At 34.0% G+C, this 13,892-nt stretch overlaps 1 protein-coding gene and 1 pseudogene across 6 annotated transcripts in view; both read left to right on the top strand.

Moving 5' to 3' along the window:
• The window catches only part of DPYD (dihydropyrimidine dehydrogenase), an 851,480-nt gene that overhangs the window by 183,534 nt on the left and 654,054 nt on the right, over positions 1–13,892 (top strand). The window lies entirely within an intron of this gene.
• On the top strand, positions 6,607–8,346 carry LOC107180670 (annotated as a pseudogene).

The following is a 13,892-nucleotide window of genomic DNA, read 5'->3' as shown; positions in this document are numbered from 1 at the left end:
TCCCAAGGTAAGAATAATACAAACCCTCAAAATTCAAGCTTGTGCATAGTCCTCTTTTTATTATTATTATTACTCATTTATTTATTCAGCTGACATTTGTTGAGCAGCTGGTATGGCTAGCTGCTGGAAGTACCGGACTAAATCAGCAGTCTCTCTGCCCTTGTCAGACACCCTCCCCCTCACTCTCCTGCTCCAGACACCAGGATCTTCCTTCAAACCCTCCAACCTGCTGAGCTTCCTGCCATCTCATGGCATTTGCACATCTGTTTCCTCTGCCTCCTCCTTTTCTCTTCTCAATCTAGTTGATTTCTACTCATCCTCGAGATGGCAGGAAGAACTTCCAGGATCCCTTAATCCCATTGCTTTATGCTATCACAATTCATCTTTGTTTGCAGAGAAATGTTTGTTTGTTTGTTTGTTTGTTTGTTTTTTTGTTTAACTCCTAGCTACAGAAAGGAAGTATCTGTGTCTGTTTTAGTAGCTATTATTTTCCCCTGGCCTTGCACCTAACAGGCACTCAAACAATATTTGTTGAATGAATGAATGTCCTCCTGAGACCTGTCAGCTATTTGTGGATGCAGTTAATTAAAAAAAATAATTATATAAAAATGTGAAAATGTGGGGATATGAAGAAGTAAATTAATAACCTTTAAGAAGTGAGGAGGTAATTGAGGAAGGCTTCTCAAGAGGAAATGATACCTGTGTTATATCTTGGAGGATACCCAGGAATTTGTCAGATGAGGTGTATGAGTGAGGAATTATGCATTTTGTATTAAGGGAAAAAGCAAAAACAAAGACAGGAAAATGGAAAGAAGATAGTATGTTTAACTAAAAATACTGCTTTTGTATTAGCATTACCAAAATCAATATTGTACTGTCGCCTTATATATAGAACTTTAACAGCACCTCTTCAATAAAAAAGATTTATGCACCCACTATGCTGGGAGAATAGATTAATATCTGACTAGCTTGCAAACCAATTTCTTCTCAGTGGGTTTGTTCTGAGAAGTTCACCTTAAAAAAATGGCAAGATGGGAAGAGGTGGGACATTTCACAGCTTGAATGAAAATGTGGTACATAAGAAAAATGTATTCTCCAAAGTTATTTTTTAAACAAGTTTCTCTTTCTCTTTCTGTATACTTAAAGTTGAAAACTTAGGTGTCTCATCATATGAAATTCATGTGTTGGAAGAATATCCATTTTAGGTGTGGGAAATAAAGGAGTCAAAAAGAAGTATACCTCTATCACAGAGTTTCCCTTGACAAAGGGAGATTCATTTGCCTCCCTGACTACTCCCACCATCCTAGGTTCTAATACGTCTTTTCATTGTTGACAAATTAGGTTTGCCTACACTGACTACCCAAATGTGGAATTGGTTACTGAAGCAGTCTCATCAAAACTGTTATTGATGAAGTAAAGAAGAGATCACTTGGAGAAATGAAATAATGAGTACCAAGTCATTGCTAAGTGTAATTCATCATGCTGTGTATCTGTGGACATGCTTGGCTCTGTGGTGTGACTGCTAATTTCATTATAAACCTTATGGATACACTAGCACTTATATCACATATTTTATTCCTCATGATCTCTCCTGGTTATACTTTCTTTTTTCAAAATTATACCACTTCACTTCTGTATTCTACAAGCTCCCTTGAATTGGCTTGGAAGATATTTTTCATTTATGTTTTTCATTTATTGAGCAGCTACTATGAGCATGACATTGTTGTTGGTGCTCTTCACAATTATCTCATTTAATTTTCACAGGAACCACGTGGTAATTATTATTTTACAATTTCACCATAAAACTGTGCTTCCCAGTAGCTACTGAAAAACAGTGCTCATTTATTCCATTGTATTCTCCATTGTTCGTAATCATACATACAATTTACAATGATTTATGTTATTAAGCACTTATAAGGCAGGCACTAAATGTTTTACATATGTGAATTTTTTTAAATCATCCCTATAATGGTATGATGTCTAGCCTGTAATTAGCAAGATATAGGAAGAAGTTGGGGGCACAAAGAATTTAAATAATTGTTCTGGCATCACAAAGCTAATAAGGATAGAGCTGGGTTTAAATCCAGAATCCATCACACTACATTTTCTTTTATGGTGTTTTGTGATAAGTACTTAATGGATTGTATATGGGTAAAAGAAGAGAGATCAGTTAAGAGATGATCTGTTTGCGACTGAGGTGAATCCAGAAGTAGTTGGGCAGAGAGCTCTGTGCCACTTTCAGTAGATGGTAGTAAATACTTCTAGTCTTTCACATATCTTCCTCAAGTTCTATATTTCTTGGCCTGCCCATAAGAGACACAGACGCATGCACACACACACACACACACACACACACACACAGAGTCTGAAGAAAAAAAAATCCACTTATTGTATTTTTAGCATTATATTGGTGTTGAAGCTAGAGGAGTGAACAGATGGGGGTACCTCTAAACTTGGGGCAAGTCTGTGTATCTCTCACCTCTCCATTACCATATCTTCGCATCATGAGAATGTATATTCATGAGTCTGACTTCTTCACTGTGAGCTTCTTGAAGGCAGAGCCCATGTCTTGTTCATATTGGTATCTTTACCATCTACCTAAATACCTAGCAAATAACAAATGTACTGTACGTATTTGTTGATTGAGGAAGTAGGGAAGGAAGGAAAGAACAAAAGAACGAAGGAAATAATATGTTAAGATTCCACATACCATGAACACATTTAAGTTCTATTACCTTCACTGGAATTCTTCATTCAGCTTTCTTAAATTTAATGGTGCATGTAACATACTATGACAGCATTGTCAGTGTTATAATGAGAAGCATAGTCAATGGAATTTTCCATTTTTACAAAAATATATATTTTTTGCCCTTAGCTTTTTTATTTTCCTATTTTTACAGTTTAAATTGTATCAAGCTGTAGGCAGCTAATTTTGATGACTATGTTCAAGGTATTATTTCTGAATTTGTGTCCTTTAGCTTGTAAGCTAATTTTTTTAGAGTAATTTTTTGTAAGAATGTTCTGATAATGATCAGGCCATTTTCACATTAGTTCCTTTACCAAGCAGTGCCATTGCCTGAAATTTTGGTCCACCTTAAGATGTGAATTAAATTGAGAAGATTAAGCATTTATATTCTTATCTGTTTTTCTCCCATATTCATTAATTTCCTGAAAGTTCTGCATATTCTTCATGTGCAATGTCAGCATCAACTCTTAGGCGTAAACTCCTAAGGACTGGAATAATGTCTAAGTTATTTCAGAGAGAACCTCATAGGAAGTAATAGTGGTCTGCACAGCAACTTTAATGGGGACATTTTGGCCTTTACTTTTTTTTTGCTGCAGTATATAATGTTCCAAATGTTGCATAGTGACGTAATTATTTTGGGCTTGGTCATGATTATAGATGTCAAATATGTTTTTATTTTATCTGTTATGACTTCTATTTGTGATATTATAGAATGTTTCTAATTGCTTTTATTTTGTCTGTCTGGTATTTCTGTTGGAAAGACTGATCTTCCTAATTTCTTGATGGGTAATTTACATATAAGAAAATGCTTTGTAAAGATATCAGGATCTGCAAGTATTATTGCTGAGTACTTTGTGAAGTAAATGAGGAGTTTTGTTAGATTGTTTTTTAAGGCAACCATTTATGGAATATATAGCATAATAATGCTATAACATGCGTGGCTTTTATCTGTTATATCAGAAAATCTTTCTCAGGTTCTCTGGGGCTACTGGCTATCATTACAAGGAGAACTACTAGAGAAATGAAATGATGATGCCTACAGGCTGGGCTTTGGAGAAAGTCAGACCTGGATAAGAGTCCTGAATCTGGATTTCACAAACTGTGAGGCAAGCTCTGACATTATCATATGCTATTAAAATTTTAGAATGAAATAGAAGAGAAAACTGTCAATCACAGACCCTTAGGGTATTTTTATTAACTTCTTAATGATCACCAGGATCACAGAAATAGGAAATAAAATATTTCAAACCTAAAACAGAGAAGGAAATTGTGTACCTTATTGTCTTTATCTTTAAAGTGAGAATTGCAACAGTACCTATCCCATCAGGTTCTTGTAAAGATATAGTGAGTTAATATTTATATCTGCCTCATCGAGTGAATATGAAGATTAAATGAGATAATACTTTTAAAACATGGCATAGCACTAGCATATAGTACTAGCTTTAAATATTTACTCAATAAATTAAACAAAATATAAACATTTTCCATTATATGTGTGTATTATTTACATAAGTGTGAAGAAAAATTATTAAAAGATATATTTTTTTCCAAACATTAACAGCAGTAACTGGAGTTATTACTAAAATTCTGGCTGCCTTTTTTTATCCAGTTTCAAATTAATCTATTTCCAAGAAAACCAACAGCAAAGACAAAGGAACACAACCATTTCTCACTGAAAGAGGAAATAGAAGAGACATCAGGAAAGTGAACCAGCTGTTGCATTCCAATGTGATAATTGCTTTGATAAAGGAACCCACAGGGTATTTTGGGAGATTGGAATGGCAAGAACCAGGGAGCTCCATGAGAAACACCTAAACTGAATTCTGAAGCAGGCTTCAAGTGTGGCTTTTGAGGCAGAGAACATACTGGAATGCTTAGAGGCTGAAAAATGACTTGTGCTCATAGAATCAGAGGGCTCTAGAGTAGGACAAGTGGTATAGCTGGAACTGTAGGAATGAATCAGGTAGGAGCCAAGGCTTAAAGGTCATTTTGTGAAAAATTCTCCTGTAAGCAGAAGAATGTCATGATCTTTAAAAAAATTGTGCTGAATACATTCTTCTTTTACTTAGGATAATCAACATAGATTCCAATTAGGAATGAATATTTAAATTTAAATTTAATTTAAATTAATTGTGTGCAGGCAGGTGTTTACTTTTTGAAAGGGGGAAATGACATCCTTTTTATGGAGGAAAACTTTTAGATAAATTGTGTAGGTTGCACTCATGAAACTGAATAGTTCCAACAGGAAGAAAATCCAGATCTGGCTATTGCTCTCCAAATCTGTTCTTTCAGCACCTGAAATATAGTCGCTGTTGCACTTAGAAAGAAAAAAAAAAAAACTAGACAAATCTCTTTTACATGAAGTAAGTCCAGTTTATTTTTAACCGTCTTCAAGTAAACTTCAGTAAATCCTCCCCTTCACCAGCACAGAACTTAGAACATTGTGGTTTTCTCATAACTTTAAGTTGAATTATTCCTACTGTGCTATAATACCTAGATAGCTAACATGTGGATAAATTTGTTTCTGAATTCTATTATTGGTGAATGATATAGTATTATTTTAAGGCCAAATAGTTTCTTCCACTGTTGTCTTAACTTAATGAGTCCCTTCAGTACTTGTGCTATCACTCACTCACTGTTTATTTGAGGAGACCTAACCCTTTGTTCTGTTAGCTTTTGTGAACCACCAGCTACTCAGAAGTATATTCCATTGTTAAAACTCTTTTTAAAAACTCTTGACTGAATCTTTCAGAAGACTTTTGGAGTTTTCAGGGAAAGGAAAAGAGACTATGGCAGCATCATTGGTTAGTTTTTCCTTGGTCAATTCAAATGACCAAAGTAAAAAAATTAAAATTACACAGGATATTGTGATTTTAGTTGCCAGTGTCAAAGTATGTTAAATTTTAAATTACATGTTATACTTGCTCATTACAAAAAAAAGAACTCAAGCCGTATAACATTGTATAAATGTTAAATCTAAAATACTAGCCCACTGCCCTTAAGTAGGTTTACATATTTACAGATATTATTTTTTCATGGTTAATGTGTCACGTAAATCCAGGAATTGTATCATAATAAATAGCCTATTTTATTTGCTGATTAAACTCTTTGACTTTTTTTTCTGTTTTATGTCTTTATTATTAGAAACCAAATAACAGTCTGTTAGTATTACTATTATTGTTATTTCTGAAATTGCCTTCACATAAGTCACAAAATATACAGCTTTTTCAGTTTTGAAACTTACTGATAAGTTGACTTTTAGGGCATCTATGACTAATATATATCACTTTTTTGTTACCTTCATATAGAGGCTTCATTGACATTAAGTTAAACATACAACAGGTGGTTCAAAATTTGAGAAGATAATTTGCACAGCATATGGATATGCTATAAAAAATTATGTCTTTTTTCTAAGAAGCCTGGAAAGATCCTCAATATAAATCAAAGAGTTTATGACACTACTGGGGATATAGTCCAGGTGAAACAAGATTATTGAGTAGTAGGAAAGCTATAATAAAAACTGTCAGTACTGTCACCCAGTTCCCTCTAAGGTCTGTAAAGGATCAAAAGTATATTGAGCATCATCTAACAGCTGCCTAGAATGTGAGGGGAACCACAATTGTGATGAGCAACAGTATGCTGGGTTGGAAAAAATACACATAACTTGTAGTTAAGTTGAAAATGGTAGGTAGGATTATAAAATGTATTGTGAGGCTTGATTTTTTGAAAATGGCTACCTGCTAACTAAACATGTAACTGATTTTATTATGGGTATATGTATTCACATGTATATAAACTTATTCAAATTAAAATGGCATATAAATACAGGTATTTTATTAATTATAAATAGTTACCTAGGGAAAGACCATATTTGTACATAGATAGTATATAGGAAAGTGCTACCCTTCCATGGAGGGTAAGAAGTTCTTTATTGCTACCTTACCATGTGGCAGCAATTGAGAAGAGGAAGGGAGTGCTTTTGGCCTTGGGCTCAGAAGAAGGAAATGTGCAATTGTCTTTTGTCATCCCAAATCCGCTTTCATCAGACACCAGCTGCCTCTACCATGCTGCCTAAGTCCATTCCCAGTGAGGTCAAAGTCATATACCTGAGGTACACTGGTGGGAAAGTCAGTGCCAGGTCTGCCCTTGCCCCGAAGATCTGCTCCATGGTCTGTCTCCAAAAAAGGTTAGTGATGACATTGCCAAGGCAACTGGTGATTTGGAGGATCTGAGGATTACAGTGAAACTGAACATTTAGAACAGAAAGGACCAGATTGAGGTGGTACCTTCTGCCTCTGCCCTGAATTTCAAAGCCATCGAGGAACTGCCAAGAGACAGAAGCAGAAAAACATTAAGCACAGTGGAAATATCACTTTTGATGATATTGTCAACATTGCCCCACAGATGCAGCACCAGTCTTTAGCCAGAATACTCTCCGGAACCATTAAAGAGATCCTGTGGGCTGCAAGGTTGATGGCAGCCACCCTCACGACATCATAGATGATGTCATTAGTGGTGCTGCAGAATGCCCAGCTACTTAAGAACCACAATGGAAAATATTTTAATAAAGGATCATTTGACAGCCAAAAAAAAAAAAAAAACAAAAAACCAGGAAGGGAGAAATATGCCTAACATAGGCATGAAAATATGGAGGTACTAGGAGATGATCTGTGGAGCAGGAATAAAGAAAAGCCTCTTTTATCACATAGATTCTCATATTTACAATTTGCATTCCTTAGATAAATGCTTGGCTATACATCCATAATAAAGATAAGTTACATTTTTAGTAAGGATATAGGCATTTTCAAAAGCACAAACTTCACAGTATATTGTGTAGTCCAACCTGTCATCTTAGAATTTAACTAATTTTTAAGAGGAGATTATTTTTTACCTCATACTATTAGCATAGAGCAACAAACCAAAGCCCTAAGAAGAACGGATTCAGTATAAATAGCCTCGGATCACTGATGAGATTGACATGTGTTTTAGGGATTTGATTCCTGAAGAAGTGCAGTGAATAACGAGTTTTCCATAAACATGTAGGAGCAACTCCATATGGGCCAACTGCTAGCATAGATACTGAGAACCAAAGATGAATTATAGTCTCTGCCCTGGATGAATCTGTAGTCTTTTTTTTTATTTTGTCTTGTTTTTGGATTGCATTAGGTAGAAGTTTCTTTTCCCCTCATTCCTTTCATTCATTCTCTCACTCCACATTATTGGTACTTAAAATGTATATGATCCATGGTAGCTGCTGTGTGTCTTACAGAGAACAACAAATATGCATCCAGAACTTGCTTTTGATAGTAAGCTCTGGTATACTCATATCTACACATGGTAAAATCCCAGTTGTGCTCCTACTCTAGCATAAGTATCTCTGTCAAAGAAGGCTTCTCTGATTCTCCTGAGATAGAAATAATTTCTCTTCCTTTTGAAAACTCATGAGAAAATGAAGACTTTAAGCATATATTTATGTTTGTCAGATATCCATTCTGTTTACTGTCTATAAATAGCAGTAAAACATTGTGCTGTGATTCTTAAGCAACTCCTTCCACGTTAGAGAAAGTACCATATAACTTTCAGAGCATTTTAATGATTATAAGAAAGCCTGTTAAGTAACTAAAAAAGTACATATTATTAATGTGAATATATAATTTAAAAATTTATAATAAATTTCTGAAGTACAAATTATTCTCTGCGTTTGCATGTGAGAAAGCTGATGCCCAGAGAATTTAAGTCATTTGCCTAAAGTCTTAAAACCAATAAAGTGAAGTCAGTAATTAAATATGGGCACTCAAGCACCAGAGCCTTCTCTCTTCACCTGTGTGCTATGCTTTCTCAGTGAGTACATTTAAAGGCTTTGGAGAAGCAAGCACATTTGAGCACTTAGTTAACATTACAATTTACATAAGTCTGTGTGTGTGTGTGTGTATACACATATACATATTCAGTCTTATTTTTGCTGGCTGTTTTTAGAATAGCCACATTTTACAAGGAACTCTAACCTAGGTACATGGCTTATCACTATGTCATTACTGCAAGACAGAGAAAGCTCTTTATCTTCTTCTTGAATCTAGCATCTTCCTTAGTCTCCTTAAGTATTCTCAATCCCCACCATCTTTAAGATGGATAAAGAATGGTTTCCTAAGAGAGTGTTGCCAAGAAGACCATCCCTTCAGGACATAAAGCAGAGCTTTTATCAATGATATTCTCTGTTTTTCTTAATTATTAAAGTCTGCCTCTATGGACTGCAAGTGACTGGGATCAAATTATATTAGAGATTTTAATATCTAGATGTCTCCTAGGCAGAAAAACATTAAATAAATATTTATGTTTGTTTTATATTCGACTTTAACTGTTTCTATATTATTGATATATAAAAAACATGAATGTGTAATATTAATTAATAGTTGCAGTAACTTATATTTTATTCCATTTCAACAATTTCAACAATAGTTGGTAGGTATGATGCTCTACTCTTTAAATAAATTGGTAACAGAGAGAAATTGGAAATGGGGGTGCTCTTCCCGTGCTACTACAACCTTTAGTGATCCCATTCTCCCCCGTAAGTCTTAGCGTAATTATCATCAGTACCATACATTTGGCAAATACATTTTGTTTTCTTTACACATTATGATACTGTTGTTTGGTAATGTTATTTAAATCTTGTCTTATTGGTTAGTATTTCTATTTCTAATATTTTAAAGCCCCAGTAGATTCTGAAAGCCTTGAGGACTGACTCCCCTTCCTTTAGTTAAACTTGTTTCTCTTTTCATACCCACTTGGTTTTATCTTCTGTATGTAGCAGTGGTGTGTTTATTTTCTTTCAGCGACTCTTCCTACAGTTATTCAGGTACACTGATTCCACCCCATCCTTTTTTCCACCTGTGTGCGACACAAAAACTGATTTTCAATTTCCATCTTCTCTTGTAAGAAAGAGAAAAATCTAAGTTTAAACTGCTCTTAAGAGCAGCATCCTCAAAGACTTATGATGATACTCTCTTTGTGTAGTAAAATAGGAAAATGTGTTTAAAAATTTTTCAGAAGGTTGTATGCACTAAGTTTTTATGGAACTATTTTATTTGCTTGTAGGATAAGATATACATGAATTTGTGGCTTCTTCTGCTCTTGAGGTTTTTTAGCATACTTAATTAAAAAAATAAAATATGTTTGAAAAGTATCTTTCTAATAGAAGTGGCTATACCAAAGTTATTAAAATTTAATAAAATTAGCTTCCTAAATTTAGGAATTAGTGCCTCAATGACTACTAAGGTTATATAAGCCTTTGAAACCATGTGAGATTGTAAAACCCTAATGTTTTCCTCTTGACTTGAGAAACTTCTTGAAACCTTTTACTTTTTTTTCCTTAAACTAAAATTGGACTCCAAGAGAGAGGATACTGTAGCCTTTTTCTAGCTGTGACATCTTAACTGCTTTTTTCTGTCTTCAAATTACTCTGGCAAGGAGGCAGTGATGTTGCAAAGAGATAAGGTCAGTAGAACATCATCTTTTAAAATTCTAACCTGTCTTCATACGTGAATGGGATAGTCCTGAGTGTAAGGTGGTAAATGCATTTTAGTAGTTTCCTCAACTGCCTTGGCCACTGGTCTCCTTATGCTTCTGGGAGATTTCTGGAGCCTCAATACTCTCGTCTATGAAGTGGAAATAAAAGCCATCTTATTAATTTTTAAGAATCAGTCATATATGAAGATCAAAAATGAGTATCAAAATTTAACTGAAGGCCTTCCTTTTAATTAAAAATATACAAAAAGTGTAAAAGACATTTTTTAGCCACTCATATCTGAGAAAACCAGTAATTCTCTGGTATAGACTACAGAAAGATTGTAGAAGAGTTTTTAACTATGTTTTATCACTAGACTCATGATCATGATAATCCAACAAGATATTTTGAGTATCGGTCCTATGAATTGTGTTCTGTTCTAAATCTTGCTTGTTTTGAACTGTCTTAAAACACCTATAAATGAATGGTAATTTCTAGAGGATAAATAACTCTAGTTAAAAATTATGTTTTAATATTACCTACAAATTATGTAATTATTAAAAGTCTAAAACATGAATATCACTGGTTCAGCATCACCAAGACAGATTGGTGCACAACTTAAAAAGTTCAGTTACCTTTAACAATGTTGCTATACCTTCCCAGCCAGCTGACTGTAGAAGCTGGGCCAAGATATATATTAGGAATATTCAAAGTTAGTTCCAAATATCCCTGAGCTAGTAAGAATCTGTTGTGTAATTAGAGAAGCAGAGTCAGGAAACATATAGGAGAGGCTATTAATTGAATATTGAGAGATGTAAAAAGAATACTTGGAATCTGAGAATTGCTCTTGACTGTTTCATATATCAGAACATTGAATTGGTCTCATTATGTTTTAAAGATATCAACCATCTTTCTTGGGTCTTTTCATTGTGATGGGATCTGGTACAAGGATTGCAAGCTGTGGAACTCAGATATATATTAAACACTTCCAACCCCCCCCCCCAGGGGGTTGATTTACATTCCTTGATTTACATTCCTTCCATTCAATTATGTGCCATTTCAGTAGAAATATTGCCAAATTGGGGTAGGATATTAGACTACCTATTTGCCTATACTGGTGATTATAGGGTATGGAGGTTAGATCCTATACCTATCCACTACATTTCAGTTAGTTAGACCTTCCAAATCAAGGTAGATCTTCCAAAGATCTGAGGTAACATGACATCAATGTTAGGAAAATATCTTAAAATTTTTCTAGGTAAATATTAACTTGCTCAGTTTGATTACATATAGACTAGTATAGATTATACATAGCCTGATCAAACAGTGCTAACTTGATTGAACCCAGTCTAGCAAAAAAACAAAGACAATGCAATATGAGTGGGGAAAGGGCAGAGAAGCAGAAAGAGAATTCTAAGCAAGCCTACACCCAGCACCAAGTCCAATGTGAGGCTACATCTCACAACTGTGAGATCGTAACCTGAAATGAAATCAGGAGTTGGACACTTAACTGACTGAGCCACCCATGTGCCTCTGATTTATTTTTTTTTTTAAATTGAGGAAGAAACTGTTATTTAAACTCATGGATTAGAAAATTCTTTAACAAGCATAGGTCACAATTCCAGCTGCTATGGATGCTTAACAATAAAAGAAGCAGGCATCTGTTCTCAGATGTGTAAAGAATGAAATGTTCATTTCTTTACTTAGTATAATTTTTTTTGGTGTTATTCTATAGAGTAAAACTGTCCAAGCTCACTAATATTTGGGGAGAGGAATCATGGCTCCCTTTCCCTGGAGAAAGATCTTTATATCTTTAATAGTTTTTGTCCCTTAAGTAGCAGTACTAAAGTTTTCATACATTTTTTATGGTCATGTTGAATCATGAAGGATTAACATTATTAAGGATTCTATATTTTGCTTTTAATGAAATCCATTGTTATGCCCTCTATTAAATGTGGAATTGAAAAAAGTTTATCACTAGTAAAAAATCTAAGATGTTTCATTGCTTTAAAAAATCTAAAATACTCCTTTTGGTATAAATATAATTATTTGGGGATTAAAAATATTACATGATTGTTTATCTGAATTAACTTTTGGCTCTTATAGTGCATTTAAAAATAAATTGCATTGTAACAGAGTAACTTTGAAACATAAAAGGGGAATTAAATGAATGAAGATAAAAACAAGTGTAATTTAAATGTTACTTCTTAGGAAAAATTTATGTAGAATGGTGGTTTACAATAATTGTTGACATATTCCCCTAAGTACTGTGTCTGTGATTTTTCATGGTATCAATCATTTAAAGCAATTTAGGTAATAACATTCTGACATGCATTTCTGCTATTTTATTTACACCATTTGCCTACATCATTGTAATGCAGTACCTTTCTGATTTGGTACAGTAAATGCACTCTGTAATATCTATTATGGCATGGTCAAAGGATAATTTATTGTCAAATAGAAAAATAGGTCAACACTAATGTCACTTGATGATCAACCCTCCCCCCCCCCCAAGTTTAATAAAACATCTCACCAGTATGCATTCCAGTGCAGTGGTTGATATTTTATTAGGACTACCTGGCTATAGCAGTAGTGTAATTACTGAGCTGTCAGAGTGATAAGTGGGATTAATGGCAGCCCGATGCACTTTAGTCTGCAGAGCGCTTAGAGAATTGCAAGATGGTATTATTATCAGAGTCTGCCCATTCTGGCATATTCATGGCACCAAAGAAAAAAAGAATGCTACAATTCAGGTTTGCATTGCCCTGCCTCATTAACATCTGACATTTCCAACAGCTGTTATTTGTGAACTAGCTCAATAATAAAAAGGGAATTATTTGGTAAAGAGGCTTAATAACCACAACTAAAAATCCTTACATTGTCAGTGCTGTTAAGTGAATCTGTTTATGTTGAATTTAAGATTTCTCTAGAAGAACAGGACAATACACTGTGCATTAATTTGGCTCATTCATACCTGCTGACATTATAACTTTATATTTTAATTGCCTTATTATTCAGGTTGGGTATTAGAAAAAAGAAAGGTAGGAAACTTGTGAGTTCATTAGGGATAAGCAGAATCTATATGACATAAGTGATATGTATACACATGTACACAGACATATATATATACACACACATATACACATATGAAACAAATAAGTACATTTGTTGCTTTATTCCTGTGAATTGCCAGATATTTTTAAAACTGTTGAAATGACTTTTTTTTATAAATTAGAAGATACTTAAGATGGCATATTATTTGCCAAATTTCTAGCTATTTTATTTTACTACATAATAGGAGATCCTTTCAAACCACTAATAATGCTCAACATATTTATCCATGTGAAGATAACACATAAAGTATCACCTCATTTCAACATCATAGACCAAATAGACCATGTATTATGCTCTGTTTGCATTGTTTTGCAATGTATGCTGCTGATTACACTTTCAAGAAGTTCTTTTTGAACTCAGTGACAGTGTTTTAGGGAAAAAATCATAAGTATGAGAAGATAGGAATTCAACTAAATGATAAATGTGAATCTAACAATGGCATTTAGAGAAATGATAGGGGAGAGGTTTAATGACTACATTTCAGAGAAGACAATTGATTATGAAAAGCCTTCGGTACTCATTGTGTAAAAT

Source organism: Panthera tigris, chromosome C1 (genome assembly GCF_018350195.1).
Source record: "Panthera tigris isolate Pti1 chromosome C1, P.tigris_Pti1_mat1.1, whole genome shotgun sequence".
NCBI classification, from domain to species: domain Eukaryota; kingdom Metazoa; phylum Chordata; class Mammalia; order Carnivora; family Felidae; genus Panthera; species Panthera tigris.
This window is presented reverse-complemented; position numbering and strand designations above follow the sequence as displayed.